Source organism: Catharus ustulatus, chromosome 8 (assembly GCF_009819885.2).
Source record: "Catharus ustulatus isolate bCatUst1 chromosome 8, bCatUst1.pri.v2, whole genome shotgun sequence".
NCBI lineage: Eukaryota > Metazoa > Chordata > Aves > Passeriformes > Turdidae > Catharus > Catharus ustulatus.
The window spans coordinates 18,454,725-18,462,053 of NC_046228.1; positions in this window are offsets into that span (position 1 = coordinate 18,454,725).

Below are 7,329 nucleotides of genomic sequence, written 5' to 3' on the forward strand. Positions count from 1 at the left end.
ACTAGAGGATTTTCAGTGGGGGTTTATGATGTCCTACAAATGTTTAACTGCTCTTGAAATCTAATTCTCTCAGTCAACTCTGACATTTTCAACTTCAGTAAAACGCAGTAAATGGAATGTTGTCTGCATGATAAAGTCAGGAATCTAAATCCAGGAAGCCTTTTCTCGTATCAGTAATCTCAGAGGCTTTTACAGGCAAATTATTTGTTCCTGTAAGCGAAGATTTGCAGTATTCAAAACAGAAGAGACTCTCACTTATTCATTCCCAAGTTTCCTTCTGTGGGTAGCAGGTGCCTTAGTTTCAGCTTTCTTATCCTCAATGTCCCTATTTTTACCCCTTTATGGCACATACTTGAATGATAAGAAGTGCAGCCTTCCGCTTCTAAGACACTGTTTCCTAGGAGGAGCAGCAGCCCTTATCGCCGCACAAAGATAAGGAGCCACTTTGACCTACTGCATATTCTTAGTATTTCTTTGCAAGAACATGCAGGCAAGTGATGTCCAGCCTTAGAAACCGTATCCTAAGAGCAGTGGGGGTTGGCAGAGCTCAGCACTTTTGAAAACCCCAGGCTGATTATTTAGAGGCCTAAGTTTGTTGTTCAGAGCCTGGCATGAGGTTCTAATTTTTTAAAATTTCTTCTTAGGAGAAATTTTATTTTACATATAAAATTCTTTCACCCCTTAGAAGTCTGAGAAAAATGTAAAACTTCTATCTGTATCCTATTACATTGCTGTATGAGAAATATACTATCATACTATCATTCTGCTGACTTCAGTTGTATTTTCACAAGGACCCTATCTTTCCTGCAATTAAAGTAAAGTTCCTTTGATGCTAATGGAGGAGGACAAACTGTCCTCCATTGTAAAAGGACAAACTGTCTTCCATTGGTTGCAGGTGACAGGTGTAAGTGCTGTACAACATCACCATAGTGCACCTCATTTCTATTCCTTCACCATCTTATACATATCTACCTGAGAACCCTTTTGAACCCAATCCTTTCAAAAGTATGCATCTGTTCAAAAAGGTGAAGAATATTGATGAGGCAAAAATCTAAACAGTACCCTAATGTATGGAAGCAACTGATACACATGTTTTGAATTAAGATAGCCTGTGGGCAAGACGAATTCTTTTGGCATGAACAGGTCAGCTTGAAATCCAATACACAGTTTATTTACTATTGTTAACCTAATACAGAGCAAATAGCAGGTGAGTGTGAGTAGGGCAGTTATAATTCCATCAAGAACTGCTGGTTAGATCAAAAACCATGAGCACAAAGCACGATTCACTAGAATTCTTGAACTGATTTATAGTCTTTTTCTTTAGAACTGGTCTGCAGTTGGATCAGAGATCTGGGTCCACGCAAACTCCATACATCCCTAGCTGCACATCATTAACCTCTTAAGTTTCCAACAGCAGTAATCATTTTATCACTGGCTTCTGTAATCTTACAGTCATTGTCATGTCTTCCGCCTGCTAGAGCCCCCTCTATTCTCTCGCTATTTTGCTCCTCTCTCCTAAGCTCCTGACATTTTGCAAAACTTTCTTAAACGACAGAAACAACCAAACATGCAGTAGGTGTGATCATATTAGGAGACTTATTCACCCTCATGTCAATGTAATTGTAGCTAAGTGCCCTCCAGTCATCTAAACAGAAGGTCCTAGTTACATTTTGACTCCAGTGAATACAGGTCTTTGTCCATAATTAAATGAAAAAATGGGGAAGGGGGAAAACCTGCACAAAGAGAAATTCTCAAGAATCGGCGGGGCGTGGGGGTGGGACAGCTGTTACATTCTGAAGTCAAACACTGATCTTTATTTCCCTTATTTACATAGCAAAAATAAATACCCCAAACCGTTTTTGGCTCAAAACCTTAGCTCCTAGCTATGTTATCAGAATTCCAGAGAAGACCTACAGATCCCATCACAAAACTGGACTAGAAGTTGATTTGTATTTTAATGAAAAAAATCAATTGAGCTTCCAGCCAGCTTTAGTGATCATATGCCCATTAGTTTAACATTTTGGTTGGCATGGTAGTAAAATGAAACATGAATCTTTCCACAGGGTAATGAACAGGGTCAAGAAGAAATGTGAACCCAGTAGTGACTACAGCTGCTGCTACCTTCAGCATGGCTGAAGTGCGTGTCAAATTGATGCTTGGCTTTACATTTAGCCACTTGATTTATGTACTTTTGCATGTTTGATTTTAAATAATTGTTTGACCTCACTCAAGTTTCAAATGCTTTGGGATGCAACAGGTCAGCCAAGTGGTCATGATGGTCCTAGAGTCCACAGGCTGTGAAAAGGTAAGCATCTTCAAGCTGGGCCCCACTGGACACTGAGAAACTCTTCTCTCGTCACTGGACTGTGAATGTTGATCAGCACCTTGCTGTTACTGAGGAGCAGGTTGGGGCTTGTGCAGTTTTCAGCAGATGCACAGTTAAAATTAAACTTATTTGTTTAACATAAACACAAAGCCTATGTATGTCCTCCTCCTCAGGCCTGTTACGTATCTGTGAACAGTCCTGTAACATCAGACTCCCCAGCTGACTCCACAGCCAATTTTAAGGCTAACCTACAGCACTTCAGCCTGAATAGATAAACATGGGAAGCTGGTGGAAGCTGGTCAGAAGATAGCTGGTGCTATTTTTACATAGCTTCCCACCTTGTCTGTGTACACAGCAAACACAACAGCCTCTGATCTCACCCACTCCTCCATGCCATGGCCCAACACAAAAGAGCAGCTGATGCAACTTAACAGTACAGAACCAGCAGTCACTAAAAATAGAAATGTCTCCATTATTACTGTTTGTTTCTACAGGTGAAGAGGCAGCTCTGGGGATCTGGAGTGGTTTGGTTAGTATCTGCTTGGATGCCTTTATACTGTAAAGATCTTGTCAATATAGAAACGTTAAGCTAAATTAACAATTCCTGATGCTCAGAATAAAATATTTTGGATGGGCTGTCATGGAAACCCATCGTTTCAAACACAGCTGTGCCCTACATGGTTAAGGCTGCTCCCAGCACAGCCGATTCCAGCCTCCTCAGAGCCTTTGCCACACAGGTAATGCACAAGGTGTGTGGCCATGCTCCATGGAGACCACATCGCCGCAGCTGTGACCTCCAGGAAATACCAGCACCTTGCTGTGACTCCTCACAGACAGCACTGAATCGGTTTGTTACTGCAAAGAGTTTCAAGATATAGGTAGAAACACATACCGAGCTGGCAAAGCCAAGGTAATAAGTGTGTGTTTGCGAGACAAGACCCTGTCCCCGCACTGCGGGACTGCTCCGCATCCTCTCTGGCTGCTCTGAACTGCTCACGGTACATTGTCCATGACTACCACGTCCCTTCTGCTGTGGTACCTTTGTTGTGTGCTCGGCAGTCAGACACAGGGCAGCCCCTCGACAGTGCCCGGGGGCTCGGAGCTCTGCTCTCCATCTGCCAGGTGGGACGCTCTGCCGGCCTGAGGTGCGTACCCGCTCCGTGCCGCCCCGGCTCCCACTGGAGCCCAGCGGCGGCCTCAGAGCCATCCTTGGCCTGCCCTCAGCCATCAGTGCTTTCTCCAAGCGCTGCCCCGGTGCCATGGCCGGGCCGTGCGGGATCCTGGGCTGGGCTCTCTGGGGGTCCGTGCTCCCCCTGGCCCATCCCAGCCGGGCTGTCTGGGGGTCCATGCTCCCCCTGGCCCATCCCAGCCGGGCTCTCTGGGGGTCCGTGCTCTCCCCGGCCCATCCCGGCCGGGCTCTCTAGGGGTCCATGCTCCCCCTGGCCCATCCCAGCCGGGCTCTCTGGGGGTCCGTACACTCCCCGGCCCATCTCGGCCCCCTGTTCCCACGCCACTGCCGCTCCCACACATTTTCTTACTCTCCCTCCCACAGTACCTTAAAGCCTCTCAGCATACAGGTGTCTCTGCCATGTCGCTGCCCGCAGCCTCTTTCATCCTCTCCGTGCCTCCAAGCTGGCCCATGCCTAACTTCTCCCTCCTGGCACTCTCAGAAACATGTTGTCCTTCTAAGCTGCACCTGATTCTTCTCTGTTATCTTCCTGAAAGCTTCTGCTGGACCATCAGTCATAGTTCAACTGGAAGCCTGACAGGAGAATGGCCTCAGTGTAGCCCTGGCAAAGGGCACTGCTGAGTTCATCCCTTGCTGAGGTGTGTGGTGTGGCCGAAGCCTGGCACACCCGCCATTTGCCCTCACGAAAGCCTTGAGCTGGCCCAGCGCAGCAGAAGAGCAGCATCCCGACAGCCTGGCGCTTCCTACTGGGCTGGTCACCAACGCTCCTGATCCAGCACCACTGACAAACCCCGTCCTTGACAGCTGCCCAGCTAAAGGGGCCACACATCAGTGCCAGTGCCAGCAGTGCCAGGACAAGGCATCAGGGATGTCAGCCCTCTGCAGAACCATCAGCAGGAATCAGATCGGTTTGGTGGCAGCCGTCTGTGATGGACACTAAACAAAGCCTGCTGTGGGTGACTGGACCTCAGACTGTTTCAAGGATAACCCCAGGACAGGAGGGCTTGATAGAGTATTTAATGTTCAGTATTTATGATTGGCTAACTCTGCTTGGTGTACCATGCTGAACAAACATGTAAACCTATCCAAAACGCGAGATGTAGAGAATACAGATAATATAAGGCAAACATGTAATATACCAATTCTTCAGGAAATGCACATTCAAAAGTATGTTCCTCACCTAGGGCAGGTTGCATATTTGAAATGTATTTTCTTGATGACCTCCTGAATCTTCTACTTATCTAGAATATGTTGCTTCATCTGTTCAGCAGAGCTGGTCAATGTGAGTTTATCACAGCTGTGCTCCATAAACTGTGATGACTCTCCACCTGCTCTTGGCTGAAATTACATAGACTTCAAAATGGGAATACATTTTTTCTACCCTCACTTAATCTTGCTTAAAAATATAAATAATCTTTTTTTTTTTTTTTCCTTCCTTGATCACTATCAAAAGAGGGAAGGGAAGGGAAGGGAAGGGAAGGGAAGGGAAGGGAAGGGAAGGGAAGGGAAGGGAAGGGAAGGGAAGGGAAGGGAAGGGAAGGGAAGGGAAGGGAAGGGAAGGGAAGGGAAGGGAAGGGAAGGGAAGGGAAGGGAAGGGAAGGGAAGGGAAGGGAAGGGAAGGGAAGGGAAGGGAAGGGAAGGGAAGGGAAGGGAAGGGAAGGGAAGGGAAGGGAAGGGAAGGGAAGGGAAGGGAAGGGAAGGGAAGGGAAGGGAAGGGAAGGGAAGGGAAGGGAAGGGAAGGGAAGGGAAGGGAAGGGAATATTAACAGAAAATCAAAATCTAACCCATTTTGGATTTAATTTTTTCTTCTTACAAATGTAGTCACTAAGAAACTCAGAATACTATTTCCATTTTCATGGAATGGAAAGATTTCAATAATAAAATAATGTGAAATAAAACTTCCAACTTTAATTTTAATCTATACAGGTTTGTACTGCAAAAGAACTAAAAGACCTTGGGAAAAAATCTAACATTACTTCTTTTGGCATGGGAATTAGAAAGGAATCTAAGGGTGATATTATTAATTTTTTTATTTCTCAGGGGCCTAGAAAGCCTACTCAGGAACAAGGTTTCCTTTGTACCAAACAGCACAAGAAGAGAACAGAATAGACAGTCTTAGACCATACCTATGCAATCCAGTCTTGCCTGTCACAGACAGCTATGAAGTAGAACTGACCCAGACTTGTACATCTATAAAAGGTAGTGAAGGTTTGTCTAGAAATACTTGTTGAAATCCTGGAAGCATTAAATATTTCATTAGCATAGTCCTTTGCTTAAGCTAATAAACTCTGCCTCTCAGTGTTTGGAAGCCAGCTATCACCTTTAAATTAATTCTAATTCATACAAATAATTTAAAATATGGCTGCATGACAAGGCTTTACTAAAACCAAAAGTAGTTTATTGCAACTTTCACCTTTATCCTGTTGGCATCTCTGCCAGTGAAAAAGGTGCTCTTGCTGCCACCTTCAGATGAGCCTCCTGCTACTGCAGCTCCTCAGCGACCGAGTATCTACATGAAAGTCTGAAGAGGGAATGGTTCAGCTGCACAGCTGAACTGGGGAATATTGGAGCAGAATATAGAAAGCATATAATATACAGCAAAACATTTAATCTTGCGCCTATGGAAGATTTTTTTAGCATGTGATCTGAGTAATGCAGACTCTGCATGCAGACTAGTCTGGGACAGATAAAAAAATACCTCTTTTCATAGTATGTGGGGAGTTCATACCCACAGGAAGTCAGAAAATGAAATACTTGTGGACAGATTTTAAAGGATCATAAAGTTTTATGAGTTATAAAAGCTAAAACTAGGCTTTAGCTATTTAGATCTGCTCAAAACTAAAATCAAAATAAGAATTTGGCTTGAGTTATACTATAAATTAGAATAGATGGTGGAGTTACATTTTGGATCTGGTTATTCAGAGTTCAATGAACAGACTTGCATTATACAACATATTTGATAAAAAATTTAAGCTATATGTGCCTCAAAATGAGTAAGCAAATAGTCATTCTCCAGATCTTAAGGAATTCACACCACAAGTAAGGATTCTTACCTTCTAACACCATCTATAAAGAATTACCAAAGTAGCAGTGAATGTTACATGTCAAATTCAGAAATCCATACTGAATATTCATATTGAATTTCAATAGACTTAGATTACTGAACAGATCCAGGGAGGAAAAGTAGCTTTTTCCACTGTCCTAGCATTTTAAATTGTGCGTGCTGGAAAAAAATCATCAATTTTACACTTACATTGGGAAACTGTTTTTTTATGTGGGAACAATAAAGTACATGAGGATGAATTTGCATAACTTGAGAAATAAATTGTGGGGTTTTGCCTTATCTAATCACAATCCTATATATATTTCTCAGCATCTTTGCTTCTTAAGAAGCTCAGCTACAGTTTCCAGCACTTCTGATATGAAAACCTTTATAGACTGTGATAAAAAGCAAAAATAAATGTCAGGAAAATAGAGAAAAGGGTTGGGGTTTTTTTTGTAATCTTATTATGATGTAGCAATCATAGGCAGGAAAGCGCCATTTTGTGATTTTTAACCTCTAGATAAGGCCTCACCAGAGAAGAACATTGTTCATCTGTGGAAATACTTTCTTAAATGCTACAGAAAAAATGTCATGTGAAGAGTTTAGCAGTGATAGATAGGCCTCATTTAGGTATGGAAGGAAGAGCTCATATCTGGCACGCTCTGATTAAAAATGTTCAGCTGCTGTCTGGTCTTGTCTCCTTTTTTGGCTATTGTCTTCATGGCAATTCATCTATGTCTGTTAAATTCTGATTAAGAGGAGGTGACTGTT